Source organism: Aedes aegypti, chromosome 1 (genome assembly GCF_002204515.2).
Source record: "Aedes aegypti strain LVP_AGWG chromosome 1, AaegL5.0 Primary Assembly, whole genome shotgun sequence".
NCBI lineage: Eukaryota > Metazoa > Arthropoda > Insecta > Diptera > Culicidae > Aedes > Aedes aegypti.
In genome coordinates this window covers 74,688,112-74,714,258 of record NC_035107.1, presented here as the reverse complement: position 1 = coordinate 74,714,258, position 26,147 = coordinate 74,688,112, and the positions used below count along the sequence as shown (strand labels likewise).

Sequence of the window (26,147 nt, the reverse complement as noted above, 5' to 3'; positions counted from 1 at the left end):
TATTATATAGAGCGCATTGTGATCCACAAATTCCTTCTGCAGACGGAAGTTTTGAAATCGTCCTTACAGGACTATTATACGACTTATATAGCGCACGTCAGTTGTACAAAAGCACTATATTGAAGCTGTTACCCATTTGTATGAAGTAAATATAATGATTAAAATAACACTAATAAAATAATTGGAAAACAAAATATGGCCATTAAAAGAGCACAGCACAGAGTTCAAAGTTGACTGGAAATGGTAATCCCTCCCGTTTTCCTCTCACTAAAGAGACAACCAAAACACGTCTTAAATAATTTCAAATCACAAACGCGTGTGCTCCTCTCTGTCGGACCAAGCACGGCACGAAGCCCCCGAAACACATCAAATCGCAGGGATTAACTTTAATTAAAAATAAAACTGAAAAAGCGAAAGCGAAGCAACGCGTTTGCGACCGGCGGCGGCGAGAAAGCATCTCTCAAGCTACGAAAGATTTAAATAAATAAAAATGGAAATGCCTCCGAGAGACGGGTCCCCGGTTCGTTGTCCATCCACCTCGCACGGGACCTCCACGGAAATCGGGGTCCAACCAGACGCACAATGATCAAAAATAATTTCAAATTTAAAAAAAATATCTTATTTGTAAAATTTCTTGATTCAAATTGTACTTAAATAAAAATTTCTTTGATTACTATATAATCAAATTGCCTTGAACGTTCGAATTTGTTACAGAAATTCGCAGGTTTTATTATTAAGGTTTTTTTTCAAAACTCAGTTTTCAACATAAATTTTGACGAATTTTTCGATATAAATACTATTCGGGAGTATTTATCTGTTCTTCATCACGAAGAGAATAGTTTTGGCCAAAATTAATTGTTTTACCCTCCCATTGTGCAGTCAAAGAAAACACGGCCAAATGGAAATAGCGCACAATATAGTTGTGGAAAAGTGTGGCCGGAGACCGAGACCGGGAAAATGTTAATCCCTGATGCGCGTTCCTTCGGAAAATTATTGCGGTTAGACGGACGGACGGACGGATAGACGAATTCGGGGCAAGAACGCCCATCCCAAATAGGGTGAATTATGGACATCCAACGGTGCCCGACCGCCGTCAGAACGTGTGGCAGTGAATAATTACCCGACGCCAGTTTTTGGGAGGGACGGTGCGGTGTTTAGGGGGCGAGGTCAGGAAGAGTTTTTATCTACATCCCATGACCCATATTGATGGCAAGCTTGGAAAGGATGAAAAGTGTTTTTAGAGAAAAATCTATGCGTGATCAACGAGAACTTTGAACTCATATGTATGTGGATTCCTGTGAAGATACATATGCTGATACAAACTCTTGACAGATTCCTTGTGCAATCATTTGGGGAACATCAGCCGAGATCATAGGCAAAATTATTGTAAGATTCGTCAATGGATCTGTATGATATCTGTTTTACTGTGTCTGTGATGCGCGAGCTCGATGATCGTTCTAAATTCTTACAGATCCATGACCGTAGAGGACTACTAATCTTATAAGTTCTACTGGAGTTAATAAAAGCCACAATTTCCACAAATGACGTGCCACCGTATTTCACGACTAACATTATTGTCAGCCATTAGGCGAACCCTGTCTGATTTTTGCTGTCTTCACTTTACACCTTCGACAATGTCCATACCATCCGCGAAGCAATCAAATTGACTGGATCTGTTGAATACCGTTTTAAGGCTGGTACATCGGGCTCTCCGCATAACGTGTTCAAGCGCAACATTGAACTAAATACACTTTGTATGAAATGCAATGTTCGTCTGCAATCTTAACTTAGTTCTATCCATCATCCATCGCTGCTCGTATGAGTCGCGAGAGCTGTCCGGAAAAACTGTACTCATCCGTAAACCTTCATAGCTCTTTGCGGTCGACGATATCATCGTACGCCACTTTAAAATCCATGATAAGATTTTGCGTTACGATCTGATATTCACGCCAAAGATCTAATCAGTCGTCAACGAAAACGGATTGAAAAAAAGTTCTCACACTTCAACTTGTCACCTTATGTGTAGTTGAGACATATTACGTCTTTCTTCCACTAATCCGGCAGCTGGCCAGTTTTTCTGGGTTCCTCTTGACGAACTCCGATGTATTTCTATCCTAAGTACTCAATATGTTTTGTTCTCTCTCGATTTACATCAAGCTGTGGGTTCATTGGATTGAATCGTTCACTGAACAGGCGTAGTTATAAGCCTCATTATTGCGCTATGGACCTATACACGAGTTCACTATCTGACGTTTGAGCGGTGCCGTGTTTTTACGTGACAGTGCACAGTGGTCCAGGAATCAGTTTTACGCGGAAAGATGCATTTTGAGCATTAGAATGAAACATTAGACAAAAACGGTCTTCTAAAAAGTTGTTTGTATTAGTAAGGCCCTTTGATTGGTGTTACTGAAAATTAGGGTGGACCACATTTTCATAGAAATTGTGTAACTAACTTTCTTATTTGTAGAAATTATATTATACATGCTTCAGCAAAGTTGTAGACCATTCAGTTTCAAGCATCTTTTTCAAACAGAGATACAAAAAAACATCTCTTAAATTGACCGATTTAGAGCTTTTTTCCTACAGCGACACAGGGTGGTCCGAACAAAACTGGTTTTCTGGCTCTAGAGTTTTCAATTCAAATTTCTCATCAAAGTAGTCTATGAAACACTTTTAGAGCTTTAAAAAATACATAATTTGGTGAGTGAAGAAACACTCTATCTCCTTCCGTTTGGGAGTTATTTATGTTTTACTCTCAAAATCATGCCTATTTTGATTGAGAATATCTCTGATTGGGGCAAACATAAAAAATATATTTTGACGGCATTCGAAAGACAAAATAAAACTGTATATTATATCAAAAAATAAGAGATGTGTTATTTTTGTAACTCTAATAAAATGCCCTGAAAAACAAAGGATTTTAAGCAGAAAAACTTTAATAACTTTTGAACTAAAATAGATATCATCAATATTTTTGCATAAAAATTTGCGTTTTGTTAAGTTCTTAAAGTCGTTCATAGACCGCTGTGACGAGAAATCTGAAATAAGAAAGATAGGGCTTTAAAACTATTTTGAAGATTTTCATAATATGTATTTTTTTATTATTTTGCATTTTGAGCATGAAAATAAAATTTTAGGCAAAAATGATCTTCTACAAAATTGTTTCTAAAAATGTAAGCTTCCAAATTAGGGTGGTCCACAATATCACACAAATCATACAATCAACTTTTTTATTTGTAAAAATACTGGTATATACTCTTAGGCAGAGCGGTAGAACATGAAATTTTGATCAACTTTGCCAAAAAAAGTTTTTCTGTAGCTCAAAATTTGACCAATCTAGAGCATTTTTTCCTAATCATCGCAGGGTAGTCCAACAAAAATAAGTTTTTTAACTCCAGTTTTTTTAATACTAGTTTCTCGTCAAAGTCATCTATAAACGACTTTTAGAACTTAACAAAACGCAAATTTTCATACAAAAAGATTGTTGATATCTTTTTTAGTTCAAAAGTTATTAAAGTTTTTGTGATAAAAATATCATGTAAAAGAGTTAGGAATGTTTTAACTTAAAGTACACAAATTTGTATGAAAAAACTCGTTTAAAATCATTTGCGTTTATAACTTTTTACTTCAATTTTTAACATTTTTCATGTCTTCTACAAAGTTGTTGAACATCTTAAAACGCGTGTTTTTGCTGAACATTGTTCCTCTCTATCTTTTAAAGTAAAATAATTATCAGTCGAATTCGTTTTAATAAGGCTTATTTGTTTGATAGTAAAAACCCATGCAAAGACGCTTATAGACAAAAGTTTTTATCAACTGCCGAAAGGGTTGATATGGTAATTTCATGATTTGTAAGAGTTGTCTGCGCCATTTTGCGCCGAAGCCAGTTATAGAGGCCTAAACTACCCCTTGAAAAAAGAGTAATTCATGAATAACTTTGTTACTTCAAAAGATAGGGTGATGATATGTTCAGCAAAAACACGGGTTTTTCTATGAAAAACAACTTTGTAGAAAACACAAAAAATGTTAAAAATCTTGGAAAAAAGTTATGATAAAATATATGATTTTTAGGGGTCATTCACATACAACGGCATATATCTCAAAAAGTATAAGAGATAGAAAAATTGTTCTTCGACAAAGTTGTTTCAAATTCATCTCACTGCTAGGTGGATTGATCACAAAACTTTTTTCGTCAAAAGTTGCGCTTTAATATACCAAAAAACTTCTCCGAACAAACTATATCGCTAAAATCAATGGTTTGGACGCTATTCAAAAAGCGCATGAAAACGAGAAAATAAAACACAGTGCATCCGGTTTAAAAGGTTAGCAGGATGTTTTAAGCACGTTGAAGGGGGCCCTAGCTAAAACAAGGTTGGGAACCACTATCTTAAACCTACAATAGTTATATTTTCAAAAAATAAACATCATTTGCTACAAGACTTCCCCTAAGAATTTTTAATGAAAAACATTAGTGAGTTGCCAAAGGGATAAACGAAGAAGTTCTTTCAAGTATTTGTCCAAAAATTAAGTCTGATGTCATCCAACAATGCTTCTAGGGATTCTTCAAAGCTCTTCTGTCGGGTTTCTTCTAAGAAATTCCACCATGGATACTTCCATGCTTCAAACGTTGTTTTATAAAAATTACAAGAATAACACCAGATTTTTCGAAGCAAATACTTCAAAAATATTCACTTAATCTCCCAAGATCGTTTCAGGGAATCCATCAGAATTATTCTCTAGGATGCTTCTGGGATATTTTAAAGTGGTTTTTCCGAATCTTTAGCAGAAATTCTTTGGTCTAATCCTGCAGTAATAATATATGGGTTGCTTCAAGATTTTACAATGAATTATCATAAAATTTTCAGAGTAATTTCTCCAGTTTCCAGTTTTTGAGGGACTTTTACAGGAATATGCCCAGTTAATTTGGTATGATAATATATAGTGATTATTTTTCGTTTTTTTACATATAATTCTTCTAGTGATTTTTCCAGGGAATCCTCCAAGCCTTTTGCAGGAGATTCTTCAAAGAATAGTTCATGAGAATCAACATAAATTCTTGCAGTCCCTCTCTAAAAGACTTCAATAGTTTCAGAAGTATTATATTCAAGAACATCGTTAGAAACTACAAAAGAAATTGTCTACAGAAACTCTTTACAAAATTTTTGAATGAATATCTCGAGAAATTTCTGATACAATACCTGATAAATGCCCTGGAATATTTTTTGAAGTATCCTTTCCGAAATTTTTGCAGTAAGTTAAGTGAAGCCCGTTGCAGAATTTCTGAATAAAATACATCGGAAATCATTAGTTTTAACACGTTAAGAAGGTTTCAGCACCATTCAGGTGTTCATCGAAGTGCTGCTTTTACCTTTTGCTCACCTCATATTCAGTCATCATGATGCATCCGTCCTTATCCCTGCCGTTTTTAAGGGACTTCCCTTAGAATATTCCCGGTTAATTTAAAATGATAATATACAGTGATTCCGTATAGTATTTTTTTTTTCTACGATTCTTTTTATGTTTTCTCCAAGGCTGTTCTAGGGATCATGCACGAGTTCTTAAGGAATTTTTTTCCAGGAAATCTTTCAGAAAATAGTTCAATAGTAAAAAAATCTTACAATATTCCCTCTCTGAAAAACTTCAGTAATTTCTGAAGTATTGCATTCAGGAGTATCAGAAGAAACTTCGAAAAAAATTGTCTGTAGACTTTGTGATGAAATTGCTTTCAAAATTCCTAAAGGAATATCTTAACTCACCGAAAAAATTGCTGCGAGCATATAAAAAAATACATTCCTTTTATCAAGTGTTTTAATCCTTTTATCCAAAAAAAAACAGGCATTTATCAGGTATTCAGAATATGTATGTATGTATGTATGTAGGTAGCCACCATCCTTGCTTGAGTCTTGCTCTGCTTGCGGTTCCACTCAACAGTGAGGTCAAATTTCATTACCAACCTGATTTCAACATACTGCTGTATGAAGGGCCAAAAGGGGGGTGGCGGACCCGTAAGCAGAGACACTTACGCGAAACCCGCGGGAAGTAGAGAATCTCCTTCCAACAGTATGATCCAACAGATTGAGTATTGGAATTTGCAGTACTTGTCGAGCTAAATTTATCAGGTATTCAGAATACCTTCTAAATAATTGATAAATGCCTGTATTTTTTAGGATAAGAGCATACAAATACCCGATAAAAGGAATGTATTTTTTTGGATATCCTCGCAGTAATTTTTTTGGTGAGTCAAGCGAAGTCCGTCGCAAAATCGCTTAACGAATTACAGCGAATATCCTTAGATTAATAGGTTTTTTTTCATACGTAGGAGAAAATTTCCAAAAACGTTGTGACGGTTCCCCCAAAAGATATTTGGAGGTGCCCATACAAATTTTTCTTGCTTGACTGGATGTTTAAGAAATCTTGACAATATTTTGAAAGTAACCATGGAATACCTCTTGAAAAACAAACCCTGGAGAAAAACTTAAGTAAATTAGAGAATTTTTTACAAAATTTCTAGATATCCAGACGAAATTATTTGAAAAAAAACTTTCGAATAGCTATTGAAAACAAATGATAGTGACACTCCCTGGGAAAATCTTGCAAGGACAGATTTGTGGAAAGGATTCTGGCCATGATTTTAGAAAGAATCAAAGGATCATTTTGAAAAAAAAAACATTACAATTTTTATCAAAAGAGTTCTACAAAATTATATTCAATAATTTTCTTAGTAATTTCTTAAAATTTCACTGAAATCCCTTTCGTAATTTTTGAAGGAATCCCTCAATTAATCCTTGGAGAAAGCTCTGGTTTAACTTTTGGAGGTATTCTTAAAAGAATTACTGCTCGAAGGTATAAGTTCATGAGGGTCATGGTGTGAAGTGGAATCTTCTACAAAGTTTTGAAAGAAAAGCCTATCCCGATTCTGAGAAATCTTCTTAACAGCTTGGATAATTTCAAAGAGAAAAAAAATACAAAATACCTAGAATTTCGAAAAAAAAATTGTAGAATCTTCAAAGGAATCACTTCTGTAACTGGTAAAGAATTTATTAGAACAATTCTTGGAATATTTCCTGATATAGGGACTGCCTGAAAAGAATCCTGCTAGGATCCTCTGAATTTCTTCTGTATAGAGACCCAGAAGAGATTATAAAGGGATTTCATGCTACAAAACTCTGGAGAGATTCCAAGGAAGTTTCCATAGAGTTTATAAAAGTTTCAAGGGATATGCTTTAAGTTCTCAATGATTCGCACATTTCATGAAATTAATTGTGGTATCATTATACTTTCGAATGCTTTCAATTAGCTTAACCTAACTTATCCTAGATCTTTAACGCATTTATCGTGGCAATAAAAGATTGCAACGATTTTTGTCTAATATTACAGCCGTCCGATTTAAATATGGTCTTCGGCAAAGTTGTAGCTGACGAATGTATCTAACAGTACTAGTGTTACTTTAAGGTGAAGATGAATCGAAGCCAAACTTCAAATTTTCAAGAGCACTAGTCTGGAGAACCGACCACCCGTTTAAACTAAAAACTTAATCGATTGGTCACCGCCAGCTAGCGACCAATCGATTAAGTTTTCAGCTTAAACGGATGATTGGTTCTCCAGATTTGTGCTCTTGAAAATTTGAAGTTTGGCTTCGGTACATCTTCACCTTCAACCCTCAAGAGCACGTGGGCAAACAATATTATGTATCCGGTAGAAATCAAGACTAACATATATTTATAACTAGTGGCCCCGGCAAACTTCGTCTTGCCATCAAGTAGGCTGTTGAAAAATGGCATGCAATCTCCCGTGCAAAATGACATATTAGTTTTTTTCCCGTTTTTACAACTATAACCCTGGACGAATGCAACAGTGAAAGAATTGTGAATATCCGTTGAACCGTCTTCTACCCATTTCGTGACATACAAACACTATTCCATTTTTATTTATATAGATTATTGTTTTCTCGGGCCCCGTGCTTCGCAGCTAATATGTGAATAGTGCGCTGTGTTCATAAAAATCGTAAGAATGCAGCGCCACACTAAAAAACTGAATACAAAATGCGGCGAGTTGAGGCGCTGAGACATGATCCGGTTTGGTGGCGGTGCGACAATATAACCGATTCAATTAATTGCTCACTTTTCCCATTGTTCTGGCAGCACTGTCGCGTCGATGAGGCATGAGAAGTGAGCGCCCGTTGACAGCGAAAGGTGAGAAAGGAAGAGAAGGAGAGTAGGCCTTTTCATGTGACAGATCCGTCTATGCATTTGTTTACATCGGTGGAGAACCGGTGCTAACACGGGCCTGTCATTTTCATAGAAGAAATGTCAAAATGCTTCCCGATCAGCTGATTTGAGACGCCATTTGAATAGGCCTGTTCACAGATGCGATGGAGCATTCATCAGGTGTGAATGTAAATAAAAATAAAAACAAGTAAGAGTTATAAGTTGAAAAAAGGTTTGAAAACATAGTTGAGCGGGAAAGTGAAAATTGGTAGGATTATCGAAAGTCGTTTTAAGAGGAAATAGCTAAGGGAAGTTTAACGATTCGGTCATAACCGTGGAGTCGCTGAAGACAGTAAGTTTTTTTTTTAATTTATTAGAAAAAGAACGAGCAAAACAAAATTTGTACATCACCACTTTTGCATCCACCATACGGATACGGACCCTAGACGATACGGATAAATTATCATTTAGGCGGTAAACGACTCAAGGGACCACAAGACGGACAGGTAAAGACAAACTAGAATGCTAATTTTATATTGTGCTCTGCAAGATAAATCCACGTTATGCGATTATCTGAAAATGTCGAAATACCGTCGCAGTGATAATGAAAATTACCAAATGTTTCAGATTGGGCAAATTTGAAACAGTTGTGTCCTTGAAGGACGAAAAAATCCAAGCCTACTTGAATTTTGACGTTGCGTTTGAATTGCGCGCATATCTTCTGCGCGTTACCGCCGCCGCTGGATGTGGATTTAATATAAGCGCCGCAATAACAGACAAAGGATGCACGACGTTGAACAGCTGGTTATCGCGAATAGTAGCACCGGAAACTGTAAGTTGTTAATGATTAGGGTGGAACAAAAATATTATATGCATAATTATAATTTGATAGGAATTTGTGCGAAGGACGCAGCATTGTTCGGAAAGGGAGAAAAGAAGTCTATTTGTGAAGGCAAACTAAAATTGAAAGTGGGCTAAATTATCACAAATGTTACATCCTTAATCAGTGTAAATACTTAACTGAAAATTTATTTGAAATTACAGTTTGATCTGCCAACTAAAAAGGCCGATTAACAAAAAATCGTTTGTGCTGCCAACTCGATCCGAACACCCATAGTAATTCCCACACAAACTTTAAAAGGCTTGTGCAGTCCCAGATTTCATCGAAATGAGCTCAAATTTTGGGAGGATACTCAGAATTGATCTAGATACTTAAATTCATCTGATCAATTGGGTCCTAAAGTGTTTAATGAAATCTTGTTTTTATTTAATGACACGAAAGAGCATGTCACTGCAACTATTAAAGCAATTTTTCCCGCTCAAATAACGGCTACACCATATTTAAACTTCAATTTAAAAATTAGGTCTATAAATGAACCTTGACACTTTTGACCATGTTTGACGTTCGCTTAATCGACAAAAACACCACAGGGCTTCCAGCTTTAACACTGGGGTTGTTCCTATCTGACATTTTGGAAGGGACACGGAAAGCTAAATACACCCAAAATTTGAGTTCAAGCCAAGGAGTGTGACAAAATCTTAAAAAATGTTTTTTGGTTTTCAACAAAACAAAAACATTAAAAAATTTAGTAGACATGAGTTTTTGACCTAAACTTAAGCGTTTGACATTAAAATTGGGACAGGCCTTTAGGAATTTAGGCTTTTAGGAATTATTGGAACCGCACATCGTGACAACTTGTCTAGTTAAAGGTTTCAAAGAAAGAGCTTTTGGTTAATGTGGGAATATTTCTATTTGATTTTTGGAACCATTAGGAGAAATCTTCCATTTTTACAAGTATTATGAAAAAATATCCAATTTTTTTGCAATCTATTACAGATGAAACATAGGCTTCGTCCTTTGGCGGAGAGGCCTGTGTCATCCGCAAACAAGGATTTGTGACTTCCCTGAGGTAACTCAGGTAAGTCAGATGTAAAAATATTGTATAATATTGGTCCCGAAATGCAGTCTTGTGGAACACTGGCTCTTACAGTTCTGTTAATTACCCTGAATTGTACGATTTGACATGTAATCTTGTATTATTCTAACAATGTATGTTGGAAAATTAAAGTTTGTAAATTTTACCATCAAGCCTCAATGCCAAACACTTTCGAATGCTTTTTCTATGTCTAGAAGAGCAAGACCAGTAGAATAGCCTTCAGATTTGTTGGAACGAATCAAATTTGTTACACGTATAATTTGATGATTGGTGAGTGGCCATATAGGAATCCGAACTATTCATTGGCAAAATTTGAATTTTCATTGATGTGGACCATCATCCTTCTCAAAATGACCTTTTCAAAAAGTTTACTGATGAATGAAAGCAAACTGATTGGACGATAGCTTGAAACTTCTACAGGATGTTTGTCTGGTTTAAAAGTTGGTACAACCTAGGCGTTTTTTCATTTAGCAGGAAAAAAAATATTTGCACATTTGTTAAATATATCAACTAAGAATAATAAGCTACTTTCTGGAAGTTTCTTGATGAGAATGTAAAAAAATTGCGTCATCACCAGGGGCTTTAATATTTTTTGTTTTAATAATAGTTCTCACTTCTTCCAAATCAGTCTTCCCTCTACTAAGAAATTTATTTTCAAAAATTTAGATAATACATATAAGGGCTTAGAGCTAGGCTCCAATTGAGAAATTTTTAAAAATTTTTGTTTCTTAATTGAGAAAATCGTTTTTTGATTTCTTCCCGCAGATTCTGCCAAATCATTTTCATAGCAGTATCGCAAGTGCGTTGAAATTGCCTTCTCCTCACGTTTTTAAAGCAGATCAATAGTTTAGGATAATCGTCTATAATCACGGATTCGAATTTTACTTCACATTTTGATATTGCAATGCCTCTTGCTTCAACAATAGAATTTGTTAATGTTTCAAGAGCACAGCCAATATCATATTTTGTTTGTAAAGAAATGTTAACATCACGATTACTATCGATATATGTTTGATTCATATTCCAGTCGGCTCGAAAATAATTGAGAGTGGAGCTGATAGGATTGAGAATGGCTTCATGGGATGTTTGTAACAGGGGCATGATCAGAATCAAAATCAGCATGAGTAACCAGTTGGCTACAAAGGTGGCTAGAGTCGGTTAAGACCAAATCAATCGCAGAAGAGTTTCTAAAAGAAGAAAACATATAGGGCTATCAGGGTATTGAATTGAGAAATATCCCGAGGAGCACTCATTAAATAGAATTTTGAGGTTGAAATTACTTTGCGAATTATTCCATGAGCGATGTTTGACATCAAAGTAGGCAATGACCAACTTGTTTAACTTATTGCGAGTCACTTTTCGCAAGTCAGTTTGGATCAAATTAACTTGCTGCCCAGAACATTAAAAAGGCAAACAGGTGACTATAAAAGTATATTTACCAAACCGTGTTTCAACAGAAACACCTAAAGTTTCAAAAACTTTAGTTTCAAATGACGAAAAACTTGATGTTTTATAGGTCTATGAATGATGATTGCAACTCCCTTACATGTCCCATCGAGTCGATCATTAGGATAAACATGACACAAACAAAAGTTTGGATCTCTTTTGAGCTTGGATTCAGGTTTAAAATAAATTTCAGTATTAACTGTTATATGTATTGTACCACTATAAATTTGATTATGAAGCTTCGATGAGTCACATGATAGCGTTTGGTCAAGATCCAAATCTGTTAACTCTTCCCGGATGAAACACAATCGTAAATATATTGTCGCACCGCCACCAAACCGGATCGCGCCAGTGAGACTCACGACGCGTACCAACTCGCCGCTTTTTGGAATCAATTTTTAAGTGTGGCGCTGCATTCAAACGATGTTTATGAACACAGCGCACTGTTCACATATAAGTCGCGACACTCGGGGCACGAAAAAAAATAAATTTAAAAAAAAGTGTTGGTTTTGATTTCTACCGGATGCATAATAATAATGCCAAATTTACAAACTTTATGGATACAAGCATTTTCATCAACTCAACTCACATTTATTCAATCAATCGACATAAATGGCGAAAAATGTTATCTTTTGCCTTGAAGAAACATCCACTGAATCATTTCAACCCCAACCAAAGGAAAATATCCATTCCATTCCATTTAAACCCCAAACAAAAACAAAAACGGTCTCCGCCTTTTTACCGCCGCCGCCGCAAGGAAATCGATTATTCTCCTTGACAGCTTGCAAAAGTGGTAGAGCGAGGGGGTGAATTGCCACACGCGCACATTTTGTTCGTTCGTCGAAAATCCATTTTCATTTTCTGTGGAAAACTACACACGCTGACTGGTGGCAGGGCAGGCGACGACGATACTTATGGGACGACTGCTTTTCCAACCAGTTCATCTGTTTGCAATGATTTTCCCAAAAGCCCCCGAATGGGGACGTGTAGATATGTCTTCTTTCTGTTGTGTGTGTCGGTGTCTTTTGTATCTGTGTGAGCGTGTATGTGATTGCGCACTGTTGGACAAAGACGACATTGGGATTCGTAATGGCGATGAGGATGGAGGTGGGGGAATGGAATTTCAATGAATTTCTTTGGCGCGGGGGTGCCGGATAAGCAAGAAAAGTTTATCTTTTCCTTCGAATTGCTACGCTGTGACAAGTTTTCCGATGTGTACTTATGGTTTGCCGTCCGGAATGCGATATTCGATTGAATGCAATAAGCTTGCAGAAATTTTAAGGTCGTAGGATATAGTGAATGGTTGAAATTGAGGCGACAGCTAAAGGTGCATCGAGAAAAGTCAAATGAATCTAAACAGTTTTGCACAAAATAATCATGAATATAGAATATTTTAATGTCGAATTTCTTAGAGATCGCTTTTAGTGTCTTAAAGTAATTAACAAAGCCAAAACTCAACAAACATTCCAAACGTTCGTGTCAACTCGCAACAACAATCGTTTGGCTGACCTCACTTGGCTTGTTTATTGGCTCATTTGCGCCAGAGTGCATCACTTTTCGTCAAGCTTGCAGGGCACTGTCGTGAAGAAATGCCACGAAAAGTGCATCAATTCAGCTATAAAGTTCGCCATCCTCCCACATCGGGTTCGTGCTGCCATCGCATCGTCACGTCGAGGAGACGTCACTTTCTTTTTATTTCGATGACCCTCGAATCGCGGTCACCGTCGTAAAACCACTTTTTCGTTCTACGACAAAAACCCGTCGTTTGTAACAACTTGTATTACGGCGAACAACGGTTATTTAATTAGGATGAAAAGAAGCGGAAAAATCACGTACCCGTTAGCGCTAATACCTCTAAGCCGGTGGAATAGCTGTTGAACGTTTCACCGTCAAAGGATATCGAACCGGATAAAGTCGGTTCGGGATTAGCGGCAGTCAGTTTTTAAAACTTCCGCTCGTCGAAACTCAAAATGACTCAAAATTGATTAGAATGTAGCAGAGCGCGACTTCCGCCGAGTGACGGAAAAATTGTTTCAAATCGAACGTGGAAACTGCATACGGTTCCCAGAACGGAAGATCCGAATCTCTTCCATTTTACGACCCACGTGCTCAATTCCTCACCTTGAGGTAAGTACCCACTTACTTACTTTACGGACTACATACTTTCGAGACCGTCTCTCCTGTCGGGCCATGCTTTCCTAGTGGTGTCATCTTCCGGAGGAGGCAACGACAGAAAGAAGCTCCAAGGCAGCCATAACTCTCGACCGCATATTTCGATGCTTACTCGCATTTTCAGTTGTTGAAGTTACAGCACTGCTGGCAGAGGGGCCAGGCCAAACCCAAACGAGGGGAGAATAAAAACAGATCATAACCATAAACTATATCTAATAAAGTTTATAAGCTTTTTTCGTGTTCATCTACGGTCGGCTCTTTTTTCCTTGCAATAAGAAAACGTTGAGGCTGGTCGAATAGAAAAGAAGGCTGGTTAGAAGGACTGGCAGATAATATTCTGCTGGCAGGGTTGCCAGTAAACCAATGAAGATTTACACACCTGAGGCCAAAGAGCTTGGTTTGACATATCTTGTTTACTTGGTAGGCTCAGGCGTCATGGAACATAACAGAGCCGGTATCATATGTAACTATCGTATAACTATGATAGTATCCGTGATTGGGCCTATATATCAACACCACTAAGCCAACCTCTATCTCTACCTGCAACCATGCATTTTGTTTTGGTAGAATTAATGGTCTGATGATAGGCCTCATCGCTGTCTCCCTCTTCAAAGGCACAAAGGCCTCCTCCACTGACCTGCGATCGATTCCAATAAGGTTGAGATTGTCCGCAAAGCTCAGGAGCATGTGCGACCGTGTGATAATAGTGCCGTTTCTCTGCACGCCAGATCTTCTGAAAGCAACTTCAAGCGCAATATTGAAAAGTAGATTCAAAAGTGCGTCTCCCTGCAGCAATCCGTCTAACGTCACAAACGAAGTTGACACCTTATCTAAAATTTGAACACTGGATTTCGAACCATCCACCATTGCAAGTATCAGCCTAATTAGTTTCGTCGGATAACCATTTTCAGACATTATCTTCTCATTTCTTATCGCTTCTGCACGTTATGCTTCTGGAATTGATCTAGAATCATTCGCAAGGTTAACTTCTAGTCCGTCGTCGCGCGGCCCTCATTCCTTCGCCCTATGCCTTTAGAAATACTCGGTGGATCGACTGATAAAGCTGCTCACTTTCATGTTTGAGAAGCTCGACTGGTATCTCGTCCCACTCAGCAGCCTTACAGTCCTTCAGCCCACTGAAAGTCTGTTTAGCATCTTCTTCGGTCGGTGGGTATCCAGCTTGACTGTACTCATCAATATTCTCTTTGTTTCTCCGTACGCTTCAATTTTCGTTGTTCAACAACTGCTAAAAGTGCTCCTTCCTCATTGCAGCCGCCTTTTTAGCGGTCAGCAAATTCCTTTCTTGATTATTGCTTTCGGCGGTATTGTACCACGCGCCGTAAACCGTTCTCACTGCCCTGTACCGCTCTTTATTCTGCTGGGTACCAACCACAAGCATACGGTTTCAGGCGTCATTGTTCACGTCTGTCACTCTCTAGCACTCTTCATCGAACTAGTCGTTTCGCCTTAGTCGTTGACTAGTGCCAGTAACTTCCTGCGCCATTGTGGTTAAGATTTCGTGGATAGAGTCCCACAGGCTGTTGATGTCTACTGGCGGTACTGTGCAGCTACCTTATCTGCCGACAAGCATTGAAGCGCAACGATAACCGCATCTGAGTTTAAGAAACAACGGGATAATGATCCGAGTAGATAATAGGGCCTTGAAAGGTCCTGATATCTATGACAACTGAGCAATGTCACCCACACCTTCTTCTTCTTCTTCCTGGCGTTACGTCCCAACTGGGACAAAGCCTGCTTCTCAGATTAGTGTTCTTATGAGCACTTCCACAGTTATTAACTGAGAGCTTTCTTTGCCGATTGACCATTTTTGCATGTGTATATCGTGTGGCAGGTACGAACACACTTAAAAAAAATACGGATTACGGTGAAATTTCACCGTAATCTCATCAGCTGAAGGTTCGGTGAAAAATCACCGAACAATCTGTAAAATGATTGAACAAAATCATAAAAAAAAAAACAAAAAAAATGGTTCGACTGGGAATCAAACTCCCGACCTTCCGATCAGGAAGCAGGCTTGCTACCACTAAGCCACCTTTCACTACTTGAAAATGGTGTGCAAAAACTGAAACAAAAGGAAGCTCATGCCTGCCAGAGCGACTGTCACACGATTTCACAGAAGTTCGGTGAAAATAATGCTGTTACCGAACTGTTCGTTAGTATTTCACAGGGTTACAGTAAAATTTATTGTTTCACGGATTTTTCCGGTGAAATAGTAGATTTCAAGGATTTTCTCCGGTAAAACAGTCGATTTCATGGATTTTTTTCGGTAAAATAATAGATTTCACAGGAAAATCTGTATTTTTGTTGGTCACAGTTCGAATTCGGTGATTTATTTCACAGGATACTGCGATTTATTTTAAGTGTGAAGATACTCTATGCCCTGGGAATCTAGAAAATTTCCTTTACGAAAAGATCCTCGACCAGCGGGATTCGAACCCACGACCCTCAGCATGGTCATGCTGAATAGCTGCGCGTTTACCGCAACGGCTATCTGGCCCCTGTCGCCCACATGCTGGTGGTCAATTTGAGATTGAGAGCAGGTATCGCCACTCGGGTGTCTGCTTATTGCCATCCCTTGAACATCAGTGAAGGTTATAAGCAGCGGCCCATTATCATTGGTAACGGAAAGGAGACTTACCATTCCAAAGACGGTTCTTTTAAGATCTGTGCTTTTGCGTCGCCGTAGACCTTGTCTAGGCCCCCATAGTACTCATCGGGCTTATCGTTCATTTGGTCTCCAATCTTAACACACAGATTCGCTTACCAGTTTCCATCGAAAAACTCATCTGGTTGTAGGACATTTTCCCGAATCCCATTCCCCCAGAATGATACATTCCGCAGAAATCCATTTCCCAGAATGGGTCATTTCCAAGAAAACCATTCCCAAGAATAGGACACTCCCCAAAATCGTTTTTATATATTTTTAAAGAGCGAGTAGGAATAAATTTGGTTTTATTTCGTCGTAAAAAATGTACTTACCAAATTGATTCGAATTCCCAGACACCGACGTCAAGGCACCCAAAATATTATTTCGTCGAAATCATTATTATGGAGGTCAAGTGAATACAAGTTGAGTCCAAAAACCCCTTTTAAAAGGCGATTGCTTGCTTCCCGGGGCGCCTATAAACCACTTGGTCATATATGGGGATGGGAAGGTTTTGACCAAAGACTAAGAGCCATGTAAATTACAAAACGTTTATATGGACAAAAGATCACGCAGGGGAAATGAGGTGGTCATGAAGATCCAAAACAAATGACAACGTGATTCATGGCCAGACCCGACCAAAATCTTGAGGGAAAAATGCTGTTTAAAAATGTTTTACCTTGATTGTGTTACTTTTCCCCGAAAGTCAATTCCACAAATGCCAGCTCTCCGAATGACCCGTTTCACCGAAAGCCATTCACCCGAATGTTCCGTTTCCACGAAAAGCGATGAAGTTTAATCAGGCCATAGACAACTATGGCCAACACAGTATTCTTCGTAACCAAGATGTCCCGGGCGATAAGTGAATATCGCCGACTGTCAGTTATAACAACTGACGAATTCCATCCAGAATGATTCGTAAAAGAATTAAAATCGTGATCGATAGTCTTCGATTTGGATTAAATTTTGCACATGTTTTTGGTATGATAGAATAAATGTTTTCCATAGGAAAATTGATCATTTCGACTCAAGAATAACTTTCGAAAATGTCCTATAAATTTTTGCATGCAACTTATTTGAAAAATTCTTACTCCGAAACTGTTGATTTTAGAGAAAAATGATCTATGAAGAAGTTGTAGTGAACCGTTTGGCGTACAAGGAAAAAATATACACTGAAAAAATATTTTATTGAAAAATTCAAAAACAAAACTCAAATTTTAAATTACACAACACACTATTTTTAATATTTTTTATATTATCACCATAGACTCTTGATAGTCAACAGATGTTTAGGACAAAATTGCATGATGGAGATATTATAAATTAAAAAGTTTTTCTAAGAACATCTTTCGGACGATTTTGAAATTTTTTTTTGTCAAAATTAATACGTGTTGAAGATACAATAAGAATTTTTAAATGATTCTAAACCATAATGATTTTATGGACAATTTCTCTAGAAGCAGCCATTTTCGAATTATATCGAGTTAAAAACCAAAATTTTTTTTATTGAATATTGAAATAGGCCATTTTTATTAGTTACTCGCGATTCTCCATCAAGGAAAATATGTAAGTGGAAAGAAACAAGGTCTTTACTCTTGAAACCGTATTATCATTGATGGAGAATCGCGAATAACTAATGAATATGACCTATTTAAATATTCAAATAATTTTTTTGCTTTAAACTCGATATAATTCAAAGATGGTTACTTCTAGAGGAATTATTCATATAATCATTAGAGTTCAGAATCGTTTCAAGACTCTTATTGTATCATCAAAACCTACTTATTTTGACAAAAAACCAAAATTTTGAAAATCGACCGAAAGTTATTATTAGAAAACTTTTTTATTAATGATTTCTCCATCATGAAACTTTGTCCCAAACATCGGTTTACTATCAATATTCTATGGTGAAAATTTAAAAAATCTTTAAAATTAGGTTTTTGTGTAATTTTAAATTTAAATTTTATTTTTGAATTTTTCATGAAAATAAATAAAATATTTTTTCAGTGTATATTTTTTTCTTGTAGGCCAAACGATTTACTACAACTTCTTCATAGAACATTTTTCTCTAAAATCAACAGTTCCGGATTTAGAACTTTTCAAATAAGTTGCTGCAAAAATGTTTAGGCCATTTTCATAAGTTATTTTCGAGTCAAAATGATCGATTTTTCTATGGAAAACACTTATGGTATCATACCAAAAACATGTGCAAAATTTACTGCAAATCTGAGATGGTCGAGTTCTGTAACTGACCGATTTGACATGGAATTCGTCAACTATGAAAACATAGATTGCTTTGTTTAATCGGTTCTTCTCCTTCTTCTTGGCATTAACGTCCTCACTGAGACAGAGCCTACTACTCAGCTTAGTGTTCTTTTGAGCACTTTCACAGTTTTTAACTGAGAGCTTTTTTTTGCCAAAGTTGCCATTTTCGCATTCTTATATCGTGTACTAGGCACGATGATACTTTATGCCCAGGGAAGTCAAGGAAATTTCCATTACGAAAAGATCCTAGACCGACCGGGAATCGAACCCAGACACCTTAAGCATGGCTTTACTTTGTAGCCGCGGACGCTAACCACTTGGCTAAGGAAGGCCCGGTTATCGGTTATCGAGTTTTATTATCGGTAAATCAGCCATATTTCGATGGTTTTGGAATGAGAGCAAACATTTAAAGGCATCTTGCAAGCTTCCAAGCATGCAATCGATTATTTTATTTCGATATTTGTTCGATTCCGGATCATAACCATTAAACAAAACTTCGCTTTATTATTACACTCGCGATTAAATTTACCCGAAAATGGGTAAACACATCAAGATGTTGACTACGCTTGAAGTCGTCCCTTGCCAAGACTTTAGAGACTGGGTGCTGAATTAGAGAGAATGATAAACAATTTATAAAAAAAAATGATATTTTATAAATTTTATGGTTCTAGACAGAACACATCCTTCCAAAAATGCCGAGTACGGTGAAATTTGGAAGAATCGCCAAACAAGTTAAGAAGGGTGCATACAAAGATGGTTAGGAGGAAAAAGATAACCAACTCTCGTTTTTTTATGGCGACATGAAAAGCGCCGCTCTGGTGAGTTAAAAGCAAACTAATACGTAAGGTTCTACTAAGTGTTCGTTTATGAGATTCACGCTCAAAAAAGTAACACAGCTAACACGAGATTGTGCGATATTCTGAATGTCATAAAATGTAAGGAAAAGAAGAAGAAATCAACACAGGAGCAATCATTTTAGCATGATTAACAATACCACAAATTTTGTGTTGATTTTGTGTAAGTCGTTCACAATGGGTTACATACTCACCACATAGTAACGCACATGCGCTATTGTATATGCACGAAAAATCACTGAAAAATATTTCGCCATAATGCATCTAACGAATAATCTCTCAAAGTTGGGAACTATAAACTGGTGGAAGTTCGACTGTAACTCTTAACTAACCCCGTGTCGAAACGTTGGGCAGGTAATAAACCTCGTTTTATTCCCTCAAAGACTGCGTAGCCGTTAAATCAGAACGGTTGGGAACTATTTTCGAAAAAATATTTGGTACCGTTTGTACGTAATGATAATGACTATCACGTCTACCAAATATTTTTTCGATTAATGGTTTTACGAGAAATTTGAAGTTAGATGCCTTTCCCCATACAAAATCAAACGATAAAACTTCTGCTGATTAACTGTGGCCAAGATCAAAGCAGGTAATCCATTGGGAACTATTTTCGAAATCATACTTGGTACAGGTTGTACTTTATAATAATGACTCACGCGTAGCAAATATGTTTCGATTAATGCTTTCATTTACGAAAAATTTGAAATCAGATGCCTTTCCCCATACAAAATCAAACGAAAAAACTTCTGCTGATCAACTGTGGACGAGAGCAAAGAAGGTAATCCATTCAATGAGATCCTTTGCTGAATGGTGCAACATTTTCTGTACTAGCGCCATCATGCGTCAAAATGTCCAACTTAACCAAATGTATTATGGTAGCCCTCACTTTGTTACAAATCTTTATTAAAGATTCTATGTTTTTATGAAAGTACAAAGTCCAAATCCGAGAGTAATTTAATAATGATAATTTCTGATCAGTCGCATAATATTCAACCTCTCTAACATGAGCATTTGTATTGTACGTTAGTGCGCTAATTTTTTTTACGAATTTCTGCCCCTTGGGACTGATAGGGACAGAGTATCTAATAAACCCCATGTAAACAGGAGTCTAAAAAAGACCAAGAAGGAATCGAAAGGAATCAAACAGGAACCACAAAAATCTCTCACTTATCGTTCTCCGTAACAATCATGATACGCAGCACATTATTAAAGTATGTTTATTATTTTCTGCTATAGCTCTGATTATATCGGGGGGATAACTGTGCATAATAAAATCCATCGAAACAAGTTCCAAACTTGGGGTACAGTACTGATATCGGATGTTTGGGGATTGTTTATCACACCCTTAAAGTAAAACACCTACCCTCAGGTAAATAAGCGAGAAAAATTAGTTCAATCATCGCTCTCTCTCTCTTTTGAGCTTTCGCTTCTGTTGTTTATCAAGCTTGTTACAACTTGCGAGACATTGCCGATAGTGGACGGTTACAGATGCAGAGGAATATGATTTCAAAGTTTAAAAAGACTTTGATCAAAACATGTCTAGTTCGGTCGATTGTCACTACACTTCTGATCTTAGTGTGTGTTTCTCCTACTAAGTACAAGTCTGAACATCTCCTTAATTCGCTTTTCACTCTTCCTTTTTGCTTGCTTTATCAGAGCGAGTTCTCAAACGTTTGTTAGCGTTACTACAGAATCAAGAATATATTACATCGATCAAAAACTTTCTATCCATACTTAAAAGATAAATATTAAAGTTTTGTAAAAACACGATATTGATTTGTGTTTAGCATACGCTAGTTCTACTATAAGAACAGAACAAAAATAAGAAATAGTGCTACTATAGGCACATATGTTCCTATAGTGGCACAATCGATTTTAAATACAAAAATATGAGTTTTTTGTGCGTTTTTTTTTTTTTCATTTTGATATGAAAAGATTGAAAAGATGCGCGTTTTAATATTTTATATTCAATCAAAACAAAAGGTGCTATCGTGACATTGCTTTTGGACGTGCAGGAATTGATTTTTTACCGATTGTTGCCAATTTAGATAAAATGCAAAAATATGCTTTGATCAATTTACGCGCTTTTTTCATGTTTGTCCACTCCTCAGGATCTGGGCTCACAGTAACAGTTCATGACAGCAAAAATCTCGGCTCACCTTGATGTACAGAAATTTTGTATCGGTTTCTCCCTCCCAGGTTCTTAGCTGTGCAGCCCTATCCACTATTTGGCATCACTTCCATGCTTGCCGCCCGCCATCCAGTCTACACAGATCCACCGATCCCTTCGAAAAGCAGCCATCGTTCTGAGAGCAACAGTAGTATGTGTATTACCGAACCCCTCACGCTCCCCCCTTCGCTGCCCTAAAAACACAACCCATGTGAGAGGACAGAACCCACACCACTCGAGAGGGGGGCGAAACCAGCAAGATGGCAGTTGGTTGGCATTAAAATTATGTTTTCGCATACGTTCCATCTTTTTTTTTTTGTGTGTCGATTCTTTGTTGTTCATTTTTATGGTGGTTCGACGGTAGAGAATGGTAAGCGAGGTGGTCCCCGGTGGCTGTGGCGGAGGGTTGGCATATTTATCTCCGCACACTTCAAAAAAGTTGAACCCCACCCATGTGTGTTCTATTCACTGTTCAGTGCTTTGTGTGTTCAAACTCCTGGACAATGGTCCCTATGAAGAAGGTGCCAAAAAAACCGAAAATGAATTTTGGATTTTTATACATTTGATTATATACAAAAGATAATTTTTATTATTGTTAATTTGTTCGTTCCTTGATAAAATAAGAATTGTCTTTTATTTTGTCGTAAAATTGGCTGAAGTCTGCAATTTAAAAAAATATGCTCTAAAAAGACATTCGCAATTTGTGTTTTTAATCAAGTTGGACTGCACTTCTAACAAACTCATTCACAAAATTGATGGTTAAAAAAAGTTACATTTCAAAAAGACTTATGAGAGACTCTTTTGTCTCTCGCTATCTCTTGATTATAACAATGCAATACTAAAGCTTCTGGGATGTTTTTCACTATAGATTTCAATAAGTACAATGTTCTTGGCTAACGTTTCATAAAAGTCCAGGTTAATGTGGCTCAGTTATTGATTAAAGACAGATTAAACAAAGAAAGTCTTTCAATGTTACATCGGTCCATTTGAAAAATAACGCGAGAATTCTCCAGTTCAGACGATAAAAAAGTTTTGGCCAAAATTTACTGTTCTTCCGACCATTGTGCTCCCGGGACTCTTTTCGGAAAGGGCGGGGGACAAACGAGCGAAAAACTTTCATTCTTTATCGCATGTGCTTCATTTTTATGTTATTCGATTTTTATATGGATGACGGTATGGCGGTGGCTTTGGCTATGGAGTGCAAATAAATAATGCTCCACCGCCACTAGCGTCGGTTGGTGAAAAATGTTCAAAGGAAGCCGTCGACATTCGTTCCGTGCCGTGTTCCATTCTTATGCGACGTGGAAGGTCTCTTCCGAGGATTCCATCGTGTCAATAAACGATTTTGATAAAGTTTATTGAAAGTGAATATCTAGTAATGGTTGTGACAAATCGGTGTTGACTTTTCAGAGGAGTTTAACGAATTCTGTAGACAATGAATGATTTGCAGGTATGACATAGACTTGTAAAAATTCAAAATCTGTTATTTTTTTTATTGTAACCAGTTGGCTTGAATGACTTGAGTCGGTTAAGACCAAACCAATCGTAGAAGGGTCTCTAGAAGAGGAAAAACATTTTGGGTTATCTGGATATTGAATTGAGAAATGTCCTGAAAGCACTCATCAATAAAATTCTGTCGTTGGAGTTGCTTTGCAAATAATTTGGCGATGTTTGGCAATAAGATCACCAATGACAATTTTTTTTGACTTATTGCTAGTCAATTTCCGCAAGTCAGCTTCAAAGCTGTGTTTCAACAGAAACATCCAAAGGTTAAAAAACTTTGGTCTCAAATGATGAAAAAAAGTTGATATTTTATACGCCTATGAATGATGAAAGCAACTCCACCACATGCTCCATTAAGGCGATCATTTAGATAAACAAATAAGTTTGGATCTCTTCTGAGCTTGGATTCAGGTTTCAAATAAATTTCAGTTATAACCACTATATGTGTGTTATTATCTGTTAGAAAATTGAACAGCTGGTCTTTCTTACCATTCAAAGAACGAGCATTCCAATTAAAAATATATTTGGATCCATTAGAGATACGTTAAGGGGCCCATATAGCCGTAGCGGTAAACGCGCAGCTATTCAGCAAGACCAAGCTGAGGGTCGTGGGTTCGAATCCCACCGGTCGAGGATCTTTTCGGGTTGGAAATTTTCTCGACTTCCCAGGGCATAGAGTATCTTCGTACCTGCCACACGATATACACATGCAAAAATGGTCAATTGGCATAGAAAGCTCTCAGTTAATAACTGTGGAAGTGCTCATAAGAACACTAAGCTGAGAAGACGGCTTTGTCCCAGTTGGGACGTAACGCCAGAAACAAGAAGAAGAAGAAGAGATACGTTATCTAATAACAATTTAATATGTTTATTTCACATCTACTTGCACTGCTTTAGCTAAAGTAGTGATTTTGAACATTGCATCTATCAAGCATCGTTTTCTTGATGAAGAGACGGAATTTAAATTACCTGCAGCGACATTAACATAGTTATTTCCATTTGAATTACACTCACAAGAAGTACCATTTAATTGCGTTAGGTAGTCTCAAAACCTCCACCAACAGAATTTTAATTTGTGCATGGTGAAAGAACGCTGCACACTATGGATGCGAATGCATCGGATGAATTATTTCCCATAAACACGTTTTCCATACAGTGATTTCCTACAGAGAACGTGAAATGAGCTCAAATTCTAACAATCCCAAAAAGAAACATCAGAAGCTGGTAGCCTAGCTATCTTTACCTAATCTTTTCGAGAAGAGAGTTGTAAATTCCATAAATGCTGTTCAAACAAATCATATCAGTAGCAAATGCTACCGTACGTACTTATTCATTGAGAAATCACAAGTTTATATCATCGGCCTCAACATAACACCTAGTAGTAGCATCAGACGAAAACAAACTTCCATAAAAAAAATCCTCTGCCGCTTCCCCATTTTATGCTCATCTTATCTGCCGTCGCTCATTAGACTTATATTACTTTAACAAGCTCACGTTTCTAGTAGGTTATACACTTTTTTGTTTCACTGCCAAACTGTGTATCTCTTACAACAGTAGCAGCTTCATAACCATATTCCGTCATGTTGCAGTGACATTTTCGTCGGATTTTTTATTCTCCGTCGGCTACCCGATGTCAAATAGCCACCAGCAAAAGTAGATATTGTCGTCGTCGCCAGGTCCCGAACATTCGCCCCACCAAAAAAAAAAGGTAGCCCGTTTGCGTAGGCATCATCGCTCTGCTCTGCTAAAACAATATTTACACTTGGATAAGCTTCTATTTGGGTAATTTTAAATATTTGAGGCACCGTCGGCCGGAATTCCTTCACGCTGTTGGCGACTGGCGAGTGCCCTTTCACTAAAGTTTTGAACGCTTTCTTACTCTTTCACCCGAGTCAACGTCACACGATGGGAATATTTCAGAAAAAGGCGATCAAAAATCAGGAAAAAAAACTCAACCATTACATCTATTAGGAAATTAGCAAACGGCTCATCGCTTTTATTCGTGTTTGACTTTACGCATTACCGCTACCTAGTTCTCGGCTAGCCAAACACACTTTAAGCATCATCCTTTATAGTTCGCGTGACTATTTTAAACTAATATTTTTTTTCTAATTGTTACATCGGTTTATCTCATCTATGCTTTAACCACGTTGACAAGGAGAAATTGTTGTTTGTTTGTTCAAATAACTTTTCATATTGAAAATTTTGTCTTTAGAAAATCAATTCTTATCTGTCCATCACAGCACATGTTTTTGTTTTGTAGAAACATAACTTTGACTACATTTTTTTGTGTGTGATGAATTCAAGTAAATTATATCTTAGAATAAAGATCAACCGTGTCCAGTTCGCGTTGTGCGATTGCAAAAAGATATTCGTTTTTAGTGGAGGATGGCTTACCAACTGGTGAGCTCGTTCCATGTTTCGTCATTATGGCTTAAGCAGTCACTTTTTCAGTTATTGAGAGCCGATTTCTTCACTCCCGCTTAGGCCTTAAACCTAGTATAATCATATGGGTAAACGTAGTTTACGGCTTAAGCGAAGGTGAAGAAATCGGCCCTAACTGAACTTCAGTTCACATAAAGTTCATTGAAGTTTCTTAAATAGAATGACGTTTACCACAAGGTAGGGAAAAGTTCGACTCGAACTTGTTCTGAACTTTCTTGTTGTTGATATGTGCATGAGTTACTTTTTGGAGAATCAAGTTGTGATAGTATCCGTTGTACTCTTTTATTCAGCGATATAGTTCCATTGGATCTTGAAATTTATTAAAAGTGAACTTTTGTGTTCACTGCTTAAGTAAAATCCGAGCTTTTGTTTGCTTGGGCGTAACGAAGTAGCAATTACTGGCATATAAAGTCAGTCTATGCTATGATTTTGACGTGATGAACTTAAGTAAATTATGTCTTAGATAACTAACTTTTTTTTTTT

General features: G+C 37.1%; 1 protein-coding gene across 1 annotated transcript in view; it reads right to left on the bottom strand.

The window, feature by feature from the left end:
- LOC5569918 (pituitary homeobox homolog Ptx1) overlaps positions 1-26,147 on the bottom strand; it is a 181,910-nt gene that overhangs the window by 138,383 nt on the left and 17,380 nt on the right. The gene's annotated exons all lie outside the window — the stretch shown is intronic.